The following is a 14985-nucleotide window of genomic DNA, read 5'->3' as shown; positions in this document are numbered from 1 at the left end:
TAATAGAACCCCAGGAAGAGAAAGTGGAAAAAAGAAGCAAGAAGAAACAGCTTTGGATTATTTGGATTACTTGGTGATTTTTGGATTTTTGGCTATTGGGTCTAAAGGACTAAAATTAATTGGGTGGTTGTTTAAAAGTTTTTAAAATGGTATCACTCTTGGAAGAATTGAGAATGGAACTTAAAAAACAGAAAGAAGATGCACAAGAAGAAAGAGGTTCTTTTGGCTTCGTATTTTAATTTTTAGAAATGGAGATCTGGAACTATGAGAAACAACAAGAAACATTTGTAGAAAAAGAAGGTCGGGACAAAGAAGAAGCCTTCTTTAATGATCAAGTAATTTTATGTGGGGGGGGGGAGAAAGGGGGGAAAGAGAGTGAAAAGTTTAAGATTTGAAAAAACAACCCAAAAAAAGAATAGTTTGAAAAGTAATTACAATATTAGGAAGCAACAGAAGAGAGGATTACAGAAGAGAGAATCAGAATTAGAGAGAGAAGGGGTCAAAAAGGGAAGGGAGAAGAAGAGGGGGAAGAGGGTAAGAAAAAGAAATTATAAAGGACAGAAACAGGACATAGAGAAACAGGGAAAACGTACAAAGATTAAGGGTATAAGCCTATTTAGAAGACACAGAGATAATGGGTGAAAAATTAATTGAAAGGGGGATTCTGCAAGGGTACATAAGATAGTATTGTTATATTAGAAATAGAAATGAACTTTGAAAATCTGAAACAAATGTGATTAAAATTATAGATAAAATACTCATTGTAATGTAATGGAATGTTTAATAAATAAATGAAATAAAGAGAATGAGAGAATGGAATGAGGAAAGGAGGGGAACATTTTAATTATCATTAATGTGTTATAAAAATTTAAGTGAAGAGGAATATGAAACAAAATATGAAAAAATTATGGAAATATTATAAGTGTTCCTAAGGAAGTATGACATCCTATTGAAAAGAAATGTTAAAGATGTTAAAGATTATAACTAACATTAATGATAGAGCTGAATTGGAATAGAATAAGTATTTTATTTATTATTGTTATATATATATATATATATATATATATATATATATATATATATATATATATATATACACATACATATATATATATACATATATATACATATATATACACATACACATATATATACATATATATACATATATATCATATATATATGTTTTCTGAGGTTCTCGGGTATTTGTATGTGGATCTTGTTATTGGGTTCCCGAAGATTGATTGATGAAGTATTCATCTATGAATTAGACCTCACTCTAAGACAGAAGCCTAGATGATGAATGAGACTTCATCAACGTTCTCTTCCAATCTTCGGAGAAACCCAATAACAAAGATCATATATATATATATATATATATATATATATATATATATATATATATATACTATATTTTTTCTTTAAGAATTTAGTACGTATTTTAAGAATGTACCAAGCAGAATTCGACTGGAAGTTATGTGTTGTATTGAATGTTATAATTGTAAAGGCATAAATTGAAGTTGAAGGGATAAAAATTAAAAGATGTAAAGGTGTCATACTCCAATCAGTAACTACAGGGGAAAATTTTGTTTAATGAGAAAAGAAAATATGAAATTGAAACAGGACAGACAAAAGTATAAATATAATGATTAGAAAGATATTGAATATATATATATATATATATATAGATATATATATATACTGTATAGTGTTCGTCTCAGACGAACACTATACAGAAGCCTGATGATGGCAGATGAGATTCTGCTGAAACGTTGCTACAACTTTAAAAGAACCACTACAATGACGTGGGAAAATACCGAACAAAGCCGAATGCCATATATATATATATATATATATATATATATATATATATATATATATATATATATATATATATATATATATATATATATATATATATATATATATATATGGTGTTCGGCTTGGTTCGGTATTTTCCCACGTCATTGTAGTTCTTTAAAGTTGTAGCAACGTTCAGCAGAATCTCATCTGCCATCATCAGGCTTCTGTATTGTGTCCGTCTGTGGGTCAGACTTTTACAGTGGTTTCAGATTTAAATTTGGGGCAGCCTATTGCTGTGCCAGAATGGTTTTTCTTCATCCTGATTGGTTGGGAGTCTTGGTCTGTGTTTATTGGTCTCGGAGTTTGCTGTGTTCTGCTTGATGGGTGTCTCTGATATCTTCTGTCTGTTTTTTGGCTCTTTTTGTATCTTGATTGGCTGGCAGCATTGTGTTACTTTAATGGAGGCCTTTAGTGCAGCTTGGCTTTGGGTAAATGGACGGCTATCATTAGTTAGGAAGCTGGGTTTCATCTGGGTGCCTGGTTGGGGTGTGTTTACCATTTACCCGAAGCCAAGCTGCACTAAAGGCCTCCATTAAAGTAACACAATGCTGCCAGCCAATCAAGATACAAAAAGAGCCAAAAAACAGACAGAAGATATCAGAAACACCCATCAAGCAGAACACAGCAAACTCCGAGACCAATAAACACAGATCAAGACTCCCAACCAATCAGGATGAAGAAAAAACCATTCTGGCACAGCAATAGGCTGCCCCAAATTTAAATCTGAAACCACTGTAAAAGTCTGACCCACAGACGGACACAATACAGAAGCCTGATGATGGCAGATGAGATTCTGCTGAAACGTTGCTACAACTTTAAAAGAACTACAATGACGTGGGAAAATACCCGAACCAAGCCGAACACCATACATGTAAGTACTTAAGAAAACAAATATATATATATGGAATAGAACACAAAGATGAATATGAAATTGAATTTGTGTCTGTATGGAGAAGTGATAACTCGGGACCATGCTATTCTCAAAAAAAGAAATTTTACTTGTGTTATGTTTTATGAAAACCCAAATAAAATTTTTATAAAAAGAAAAAGAAAAAGGCAGAAACAAGATTTTTCTTGCACTGAGAAAATATCTTATAAATTCAGTGTACAGTACCTAAGACCATAGTCATGCATTTTTGTTTTTTAAAAAAAAGTAAAATAAAAAAAAAGTTATCTAAGCAGAACTAATTTCTTTAGACTATGCTAATAACTTGACACATACTTTTTCTCCCAAAGAAAAAGAAAATATAATCCCACATAGAATATAAGCATATGCTTCAAATTGAGCAGAATTTTAGTGGGATGAAAATCTTGAACAAGAATGTATGAATCAGTGTAAATTATCTCAGTTTTAATATCCACATCCATCAGAACAGTATTCATTTCCATTTTAAAAAAAAAAACCTGTAAAAAAATTAACACCTATTCTTGTTTTCATAACGTAGGAACCTTTTTCATATAATATCTAATTTACTTAATTTTTAATATAAATTCCCAAAGAAACCAGATTTTATAGAAATTCCTCCCATAAAGAGGATGGTACCACCTATCTTGAATATTTCCTGCCTCTCCTATAAGATAGAATGAGTGCAATAGCTCTATGAACTTGAAATTCAAAAATGCCATCAAGCCTGCTTGCCCAGATAAAGGTAGCGTACCCAATTTATTTAAGTAAATTTAAATTCAAATCAGAATCTGTGCTTTTCCAAATTGTGCAAGATACTTAATGAAACAGGTATAAAAATGTGTAAAGACCAAAGGTGCGGAAAGTAAGTATATGCAGCTAGGAGAACATATTTGTGACAATTCATATGGATTTTTAATGCAAAAATAAATGAGCCTGGATGCAGACATAATTAACTAAACACCTCAATGACTAAACAGAATAAAAACTTGTCAACTGCCCTTATTCTCTGTTACCCTAAAAAGTCTGCTTGCTTGTTCTGATTCAAAGCTTTACTTCGAAATTGATCTTTGCTGAAACTCAAGACTTTTGGACCACAAGGTTTCTTTGCTACCTCATCACTTCTTATGATTTTATGTGCTGCTTTCAAACCATGAAGGATAATTATCTGTACCTTTCTCTGTCTATATTTTGAAATTCTCATCAAAGGAGTCTTTGAAATTCTCCAGATAGGTGCAGCAAGCCAGAGTTCTGCAACCATCTTCTGCAAAGGAGACATTTTCATTAGCAATGACTTCATTTTGTAATGATCTTTCTCAGAGGGCATTCATTTTGATGCTGTTGTGTCAGTCAGGAATATTATTTTTTTAAAGTTTGTTAGCTTGTTTGCTCTTGTCGATCTTTTTATAGGGCTCTTTCTTTTTTAGCATAGTTGTGGTGTTTTCACACTTTGGTTGTATATTTAAAGAAGCAGACACAAATATAAACCAAATAAATTAATCCATCACAAGGGTAATAGAAAATGAGGTACTAATTTTTACAGGCAAGTAGAGGCATATCAATTGCCCCATTGGGACATTATACAAAGAGGCAGTTTTGAGCTTCAGAAATAATCTGGAAATGTTGCTTCTAATCAAGTTGGGATGAGGATGTCTACACCCATTTCAAGCTATCTTTTCTTCTAAGAGTGTAAGGCTGGCCCATTAATTCCTTGCAATTCTGGGAGAAATCATAGTAGCAAATATTTCTTTGGGAATAAAATCTGAAACATTTCACATGATAACATATAAAAAACCATTTTCCATCTCCATTGTCAATCCAAAGATATCAGCTTGTACACACATCTATGCATTAACTTGTAATAACTATACAAAAAAGCATTTGCAAGTATTCTTGTGTATGTGTTGACTTCCATGTGATATGGATCCCACATTATCAGAATTCAAATTCAAGTAGAAATCAATGATTACTTGATTGTACTGTATGGCATTAATTTTTTCCTGAAGATTTTATTTGAGCTTAATGTACTTAAGTAGAGATTTCTGGTTTAATAAAGCACTATAGTTAATGCTGGATAATGACAATCAATAATTGCAGAAAAGCTTTAGTATTCATTTTAAAAGATAGATCATAAACATCAGAAATATTATTCTCACCAAATTAGCAATACACACAGACACACAAACACAGAGACATTCTTCCTTAAAAGTTAGATTGATTGTCACTATGTTCTTATGACTGCTTATGCAAGAAACAAAAGGCATAATGTCACATGAAAAGAAGACGGATGTTGAAAGTCAATGTACTACTTTTATTCCTACATAAATCAAAGTATAAGAAACTATTTATCAACTGGTATCTTTTGAGAACTGTTAACCATTTCCAGTATGACATTAGGGCAAACATTTCAATTATTTATCATGGAACACATCTTAAGGCTAATTCTAGTTCTTAGCACCATATGAAAGAAATCTATAATAAAAACTTTCTCACATTTTTCTCCTCATAGTGTGGGTAATATTAACTGGTTGTAGATATAGATTCTTTGAGGTCTAAGTTACATTTTGACATATAGAAAATTTACTCTGTGCTATGTGGATTTCTTGAACTGATCAGCCTAATTCTACAAATCTAGTACAGTGGAGCTTTGGGTCGTAACTGTAATCTGTTCCCTGACTCCGGTCACAACCCAATTTGGTCATGTTTGGAGGTGCGACCGACTGCGCATGTCAAAAAAAATGAAATGGCACCAAAGGAGAAATTGACATGGAAAAGGAATCTTTCCACGCCAATTTTGTTCACCACCCAATTTTTGAATTGTGACCCAATTAAAAAATCAGGTGGATTTTTTTGTTTGCCACCCAATTTGGTTGTGAACAGGAGCATTTGTGACCCGAGGTTTCACTGTACTGTGTGGAAATTTTATTCAGCATTTTAATGAACCCTTGTTCAATTTGATACAAAATTGCTTTTTTCTCCCTTTAACCACAAAGACAGTTACTATGTCATTCTAATTAATAGAGTGCAAGGTTCTTACTCATACCTTGGCTATTATTAAGTGACTTAGTTACAGTATTAGATAATAATAGGCTTTGTGTGAATGTCCTGTCTTTTTCTGAACATTTACCTGACTAGGGTTCTGCAACTATCCTGGTTTCAATTAAATCTCAAAGAAAGACAAAAAGAGGGAGTCTTTTAGACTAGAGACATCTTCAGTATTGCTGCTGTGAAAGTACACTACAGCAGGAATGTCCACCTTTGTGCAACTTTAAGACTTGTGATCTTAAATGATCCCATGCTGGCTGGGGAATTCTGGGAATTGAAGTCCATGAGTCTTAAAGTTGCCATGGTTGGATGCCCTTACTCTAAAGGAATGTAGCCAATAGTCACTGGGATTGGAGCTCAGCTCAACTCAAGGAATTATTTCATTTTTATAAGGAAGGAACAGCCTTCCAAAGGATTTAATTGTGTTTTTGCAGACGAACTGTTTGTTGCTAGCAATCCATAAGGATGAGTATGTGGAACCTGATCTTTAGTTCCCTGATTTCATTGCATTTTTTTACATTTCAATCCCTTTCTGCATACTGATTTGTGATGCAGAAGGGGTCTAGCAGCCCTGTGAGTCTGTAAAAAAGTGACGCTAGGCAAGAAACAGATGGCATTGTTAAAAAACTAAATGATCTATTTTAACAAAGTAAATTGATGTAAATACAAGATATAATTTGTCTGTGCGGTGTAAGTGATACAAACAGTTTTGCAAAGTCTTTTAAAAGCCCTCAGAGCATTCATTGGAACACACTGACTGGTTTCACAGGAAGTAGATAACCAGGTCAGTTTAACAAATCAAGGATGTTGGATAAACTGTACATGCAAAGATGATAGAGATGATTTACAGATGAGAATAGATGATAGATAAATAGACAGACAGACAGACATAGACATAGACAGACAACAGACAGGCATGATTGATAAATAAACACAGAGAAAGGTAGAGATGGAGGATTAATAGATATATGATTGATAGATGATAGAGAGTGGTGATACAGAGACAGACAGATAAATATGACTGACAGAAAGACAGATGATAGATGATAGATGATATAGGATAGATAGATTGATAGATGATGAATGGTAGATAGATGCTAGATAGATAGATAGATAGATAGATAGATAGATAGATAGATAGATAGATAGATAGATAGATAGATAGATAGATAGATAGACATAAAGATAAATAGACAGACATGATTGATAAACAGATAGACAAAGATAGATAGAGATGGATGATAGATAGATAAGAGAGAGAGAGAGAGAGAGAGAGAGAGAGAGAGATGATAGACCAAGACATATGGATATGATTGACAGAAACAGATAGATAAACAGATAGATTCTAAGCATTCATGACTCGTTTCTTTATAATACCTGTTTCTGAAGTTGTGAAAGCAGCTGCCAATACTATTCTCATACAAAAAAACAAAAAAACAAACCCTGAATAAATTCTAGTTTATTTAAATCTAAGTTTTAATACCAGTTTGGCTGTAAAACTTCTCTTTCATCTTTTCTCCATAAGGCAATATACAGTATATAGGGATCTGCCTTCATTTTATCCTCACAAAACTGTGAGAGGTACATAGAGCTGAGAATGAGTGACTGATCCAAAGTCCCTCAGTGAGATTCCACAGCCGATGGTAGAATCTATTCTAACACCAGCACCGTTTCATCATACAGCCTTTCCCTGCGTAGCAAGAATGGGCAACCTATACTTTGCATTCATCCCACCCAATTTTGCAGACTTTGGCACCTGTCTAAGATCCTGATATTAAAATTGGCAGCAAACCAAGGCAATCTGACAATATAACTTTCTGCCTTTTTTAAAAAAAAAGAGAGAGAGAGAAATATGCAAAATATTTGTGTGATACCTCCAACTGGCATAATACATTTTTTTAAGGTAAGCCTCCAAAAGATTTTTTTAATTTACTCAATCAGATCCACAACTCATACAGCCACATTTACTAGCACTTTAAGGCAGATCTTATTTATTTGTTTTTTAAAAGATGTGCAGCCCTCTTTTGAAAAATAGTTGCCTGTCTTCTGTATAGAGTTAGGAGAGCATTTCCCTGTCTAATAATAGCATAGAATCATGCAGTTGAAGAAGTATTACAGACCACCTAATCACTGCTCAGTGAATAAAATCTATTGTTACAAGCACTCACAAATGAGGATTGAACATCTTTCTCTTCAGAACTTCTTCAGAAAGGAAGAGCCCATTCATTTTCTCCAGATCTTTTATTCCATTGTCACCCTTTACTCTGATTATGAAGCTCCACTTAATTTTACAATAAAACCTTTGAAAGCCCTTCCAGATCTTTGAAACACGCAATCACATTCTGCCTCATTCTTTTCCTTCTTTGATCTAAACACATGCAGATCCTTCAGCCTTTCTTCACCAAATATTCCTCTGATCATTCCCTTTCTCTGAATCTTTTCCAATAATCACTACCCATCTTAAACTGTGGCATTAAGACATAGTCACAGCGCCATACACAAAGTCTTATTTGTGTAGAATCTAATATGAATTCCATGGTTTGGACACACTAACGCTAAGAGCAACTGTATTGGTGATTTTATCTTTTGCCCTCTTTGCCCTGCAATACAAATATTTTGACCTAGTTGAGAAACACCTGAAAAGAAAATAAATACTGAAGAATATGAAATGGATCTGATGTCAGAGACATTTTACTCTCTGCTATTTTGACAAGGGAAAAATATGTTCTTCATTGCTGCTCCCTGTCTTCTCCATAGACTGTTCAATGCCTATGGATGAGCTAGCCACAAATCTTTCAGCTGGCAAGGCATCAAACAATACTCCAAAGCTGAACATTTTTCTAAAACAAGAGTTTCCCAAAACTACTGTCCCTGCTTCTTTTCCAGCATATTTTGGAAGAAATCCAGGGGGCAAAACCTAATATATTATCCAGACTGCAGTTGAAGATCAAAGATGTTCTAGTTGCTGTTTTCTGAGATCTTCCCTTAGGATTAAGTTGTTGAAATATTAAACACTGAGTTGGATGAGGAATAGCTCGGTGGTGAAAGAATGTATAAAAGCTAGAAGTTAAAAAAAAATGCTATACCAATATGTATAGTTTATTTTTAATACCATAACAATTATGATAAATATGTTCCATGTGCAAAATTATGCAATATGATGGAGGACCTTATGACAAACAGTCAATGTGCCATTTTATCTTAAGTATAAAGAATATTGTAGGATCTTGAAAATAGAAAATATTAAAAGAGTTTGATGCCATGGAATAAAGTCCCTTTCATAATACTCTGAAATATAATCCTGAATTACTGGTACATCTGTTCCTGGATTACACATCATGTTTCTAAGGCTTTGTTGGACTTTTAAGTTATGTCATAGCAGAGTGGTTAATACTTAAGATGCTCCAAGACTTACTATTTTTCTATAACAGATAATACAACTAGCCATCTAGAAATGTTCTTTGATGGATGATCTATCAGTGGCTCTGTAGATCAAAGTCCCAACAGAATAGGAGGGACAAAAGAAGGAGGAGAAAGAAGAAGAGAAAGTGGTCTCTTGCTTTTCTGCTCTATGGAGAACTTCCTAGCAAATGAAGAGAATGCAGAGATCAGTTACAAGCAACCTTAATGTCACCAGAGTTGATCAAAGTTACTTTTTTTTTAATTGTTGCATGCCTATTTACAAGAAACTCACTAGACTAGGGCTGTCAAACTCCCATGCCTTGCCATGCCCATGCCTGGTTTAGCAAAGTCCCAATACGACATGTGACACCACTGTGATGATGCAAGTTTGACACCCTTGCACTAGTCTGACTACATCAGTAGTGGGATTCAATATTTTTAGTACCGGTTCTGTGGGCGTGGCTTGGTGGATGTGACAGGGGAAAGGATGTAAAATCTCCAGTCAGAGGTGGTATTTGCTGGTTCTCTGAATTACTCAAAATTTCCACTACTGGTTCTCCAGAACTGGTCACAACCTACTGAATACCATCTCTGGACTACATACTGTACCTTTGGTAATGGTCAGATAATGGTCAGACATACTCTGCTAGAGAGAAATTTCCTGAAGATGAGTTCCAGCACAAGTCCAAAAACTCAGAAGACAAAACTTCAGGTCCCAGTGATTGACCCAGATTGGATCCTGCAACATTATCCTAGGATATATATATTCACCTTCATTTATGGTCAGAGAAGATTTTAGGGGTTCTATGGAAAGTAAAATTTAAAAAAAAAATCAAGAATTGGCGATCATTCAAATTATTAGCCATTTTTTAAAATGTTATTTTAATTTTCAGTTTAATTTGCAATGGTATACAGTGTTTACTATACACTGTTTTCCCTAATAATTTTTTATTTAATTTTTTTATTTTATTTATTTGATTTGATTTGTCAATTGCTTACAAGATAATAGGTATAAGTATAAACAAAGTTATGAATACATGGATACATATAAGAAAAATAAAAGAAACAATAGGACAGGGATGGTAGGCACGTTGATGTGCTTATGCATGCCCCCTACAGACCTCTTAGGAAAGGGGTGAGGTCAATAGTAGATAATCTAAGGTTAATATCACATTTAAATATATAAATTGGTTAAATAAAATAAATAACATAGAGTTTTTGGAAGTTGGTTGTACCAGGATCCCTTCGACAGAGATTTCAAGCAAAACTTTTTTACTGTTTGATTGTGGGAAAATAATATTAGGAATTAATATATAGCTGGAGAAGGATTATTTTTAATAATAATAATTATACACACACATATACTGTACACACTTTTGAATTATAGGTGTTTTTTCTGGTCAGTACATTGCCTGTCTACTTAAATATTTGTGTTTAATTTTTGACACTTGAACTGTTAACTGTCACAACACAAGTATTATATAAGTATTCTGTGGAACCAGCTTGTGATGATCATAATGAATCTAACAAAACATTTTAACTTACATTTCAACATTAATTTGTCGGTTTGTTTGCTGTTATCTCTATACCATTTCTTGGCATACCATTAATTGTAGTATGCCAAGCTGAACACTTCTTGTGAGATAAGCAGCCATGTAAATTTGATTAAAACGAACAAACAAATAGATATGTTTAAATAAATGAAGCAGGATGTTGTATGTGTCACTGGATACAGAACACCAAACAGACTGATTTTTTTTTGTTCAGGTCCTACTGAAAAATGCAAAGCTGAATATGGATTTTTACTACAATAGTACTTTTTTTTTCTTCCTACACTTTTTACTTGGGGGGGGGAGTTAAAAAATCAACACACAGCTTTGGACTCCCCTGATTATAAACATATGATTTGGTTATTTTTAGCTTTGTTTGTTTTGCTTTGTTCGTTTAGACTTTTTCTAATTAGCCTTGATGAGGACCTCATTCAGTACTCCTGGCTTGGTGAACAATCTCTGCCTAGAGATCAATACAACTATTTGTACTTAATTGATTATGCAATTTGCATTTACAGATTTCCATTAATTCCCTCTGTGTGAACTTTGAGGTGCTAATTATTGTGTGGCATTGGAAGTGTGATGCAACAATTAGACTTTGGGGCATTCTCATGACTAGTCTTGAGTTATTCCACATGCTATTTTGCCAACAGAAAGTGGTATCCTTCCTATGCAATCCTGCAGCATTCATCTTAATTAAATGTGATTTCTTTGGTTTTGACTTAGAATGTTGTATATAAATTCAGTCACTGTGATTTGCAAAGTGTTGTTATTGGTTTCAAATGTTGGACTAATCCAGTGCTGTTATTTTCAATAAACATGGTTAAAATCATGACTTGGGGCAATGCTTGAGCATCTGATATCATTCAAATGTTCATAATGTTTATCCTTGTATGACATCTTACAGGGTTTTTTTTACTCACATGAATGCAGTCATATTAAATACTGGATATCAAGTAAGAAGAAGCTGAATCCAGATATGACTACAATTTGGTTGTTTGTTAGTCTTATAGGCTGGGACAGGATTGTTACGCAGATCTAGCCTAGTCTTGGACTATACCTGAAACCATTATTATATCACATTTAAATATATAAATTGATTAAATAAAATAAATAATGTAGAGTTTTTGGAAGTTGGTTGTACCAGGATCCCTTTGATAGAGATTCCAAGCAAAACTTTTTTACTGTTTGATTGTAGGAAAATAATATTAGGAATTAATATATAGCTGGAGAAGGATTATTTTTAATAATAATAATTATACACATATATTTACTGTACACACTTTTGAATTATATATGTTTTTTCTGGTCAGTACACTGCCTGTCCACTTAAATATTTGTGTTTAATTTTTGACACTTGAACTGTTAACTGTCACAACACAATTATAAATATCTGAAGTGATTAGTACTTGAAAAATCACTGCCAAGTTGTAACATGCAAAAAGCAGTAACTAACAAGGAATTATTCCAAATATTTCTAAAGCTGTTTTACAGCAGACATAAGGACGACATTTATCTGAAAAAAAAAAAAAAAAAACTCTGATCCTTTATAACTTAAAGCATTTTTCTCTTTTTAACTGACACCAGAAAGGCCAGCGGAACCCATCTGATTGACACAAAATTTTTGAATTTTAAGAGTGTTAAGAGATAGAATGGTCTTGGCTTTCCTTTCCTTCAGTTTGTTCTCAGACTTCTCAGTTCCCACCAACACAATCTGGTGATTATTGTTATACATTAATTGCTGGAACCTTAAGTATAACAAGACATTAACTCTGTGTGTATATCTGCAACCGTACAAAAGGAATCCAAATAATGTGGAAAGCTAGATTCATCTTGAACGACTCCGAGAGTTGGCAACCTGATACTTTCCAGGTGCTTGGGCTTCTACTCACAGCATCCCCAGTGATATTATGCCCAAAGTGGGTCTCAACTAAAACATCTTTGCTTCTGTATTACAAGCACAAACAGTAAAGTTTTAATATTACAGGTGAAAATTGCAGTAACATTCTACAGTGTACACAGCTCCCTAATCAAGATTTCATCTTTGCCATTCTACTAGGTCCAGCTTCAACCCTCTGAATGTGGTCAATAGTTCATGGTCAGATAACAAATAACAGATAATCACAGTTGGTAGGGACCTTGTTGGTCATTTAGTCCAACCCTCTAAGAAGACCCTACACCATTTCTGACAGATGGCAGTCCAATCTCTTCTTGAAAGTCTCAAGTGATGATGAAGTCTCAAGTGGTCACTGAATAAGTTCAGTTTTCAATGAAAGGTTTTATCCACCTACTCTTTTAAATCAAGTTTTTCCCTCTCAGAGATATTTCCGTAAAACTTCAGGGTTGCCTCAGGCTTTGTTGACTTGGTTGGTGCTACATAATCAATGACACTCACAGCCTGAATGTTTGAGAAAATGATAATAGACAAACTTTTTTTTCAAATTAAATGAGGAACACCAAGCAACTAATTTAGCAAGATGTCTCCATCATGCGTTGAAACAAGTTTCAAATTTGTGTAACTGTTAATGAGAAAACTAGAGTTCTGTGACTGATTTCACAAAGGATTATTAGGACCCTCATAAAACTACAGTTGCCAGAATTGTTTAAAGGAAGCAATGATTTCAGTCTAGTTTTCCTACCAGTTAAAAGAGTCACTATTGAATGTCTCTTCAAATCCAGAGGGGTTAAAAACCTAATTATACAGTCTAAAGCAAATTGCAGGAGATTACAATTCAAAAATTAATTCTGGGAAAAAAAGCTTGGATAGGGTAGATAATTCCAAGCCATGTGTTTTTAGTTTTAGTTGAAACCCAGAGGCTTTAGTCAACAGTAATGGATGTTAAAAGTTGATTCATCCCTGACAATGCTATCTGAGGCACTTATAAATTGTTGTTCAAAACTCTGGTTGTTCAATCCTGTATTTTAGCATATAGCTCATAATACATCCATTATACAGATAATAAATGTCAGTGTGGTGTAGTGGTTTAAGTGTTGAGCCAAGAACAGGGAGATACAGATTCTAGTCTACTTTTAGTCACTGAAGTCCATTGGGTATTTTGGGGCCAGTCATTTTTTCTTTGCCCAACCTACACCAAGGTGTTCTTGTTATGAGCTATTTTGGGATCTTGCATAATTTTTAAAAGTGAGAATCATTCCTAAGAGAATAAAGTTTAAGAAAACTGTTCAGTAATGAAATAATAATGGAATCTCAAAACCTGTCAGTGTTTCTCCTTGCTACATCTTAAACCGGTCTTTCTCAAACTCGGCCACTTTAAGATGTGTGGATTTCAACTCCATGCCAGCTGAAGAACTTTGGGAGTTAATGTCCACACATCTAGACAAGGTTGAGAACTTCATCTTATACCAAACAAAATAAAAGGGGGGAGCCTATTAAGTTCTCCAAGATAGAGTATTTTTTTTCTGAATATCTTCCATTAATGATTTTACAAAATAGAAAATAACAGAGTTGGAAGGAATTGGAGATATTCTAATTCAATCCCCTGTTCAAACATGAGAACCTGTACTATTCCAGACAAATAGCTATCCAATCTCTTTAAAAGCTCAGGTGATGGCGCACCCATAACTGTTCAGTAATGAAATAATAATGGAATCTCAAAACCTGTCAGTGTTTCTCCTTGCTACATCTTAAACCGGTCTTTCTCAAACTCGGCCACTTTAAGATGTGTGGATTTCAACTCCATGCCAGCTGAAGAACTTTCCCATTCCAAGAGCCAGGTTTATATTCCATCACATTTCCAAGTCAAAAAGCTTGCCTACCCTTTGAGATAGTGTTGGAAGACCCAATCTTATAGCTTTATTTCATCATGACATAGAAATCGTGATGGCCTTGGTGAAATCCTCTACTCTTTCAACTTTATTTCACTGGTGGTAGTGTCCATGAGGAACGCCTCATGGTGTTTCTACAAAACATTGTAGAAATAAATCAGTAGGATGGTAGAAGGAGCACTGCAATTAAAACTGCTCCTGTTTTGAATGTGTGCATGTCATGTCATGACACATATAATAGGCTTGCATTGAGATCCTCCTTTTGTCATCTTGATGATTTTGACCCCCAGCTTGTTGATACCACTGTCCATAGAATTGTCATGTGAAAGGGGAGGCAGGGAGTAAGAATGCCACTCTGATCGCCTTGAAAACTAAACAAAATAAAGATCAATTGAACAAACTGTTTTGCTTGAATTATCGGACATCAGTGTAGGT

Source organism: Notechis scutatus, chromosome 3, assembly GCF_049901735.1.
Source record: "Notechis scutatus isolate UNSWTSFEM ecotype Mainland chromosome 3, rNotScu1.2, whole genome shotgun sequence".
NCBI lineage: Eukaryota > Metazoa > Chordata > Lepidosauria > Squamata > Elapidae > Notechis > Notechis scutatus.
This window is presented reverse-complemented; position numbering follows the sequence as displayed.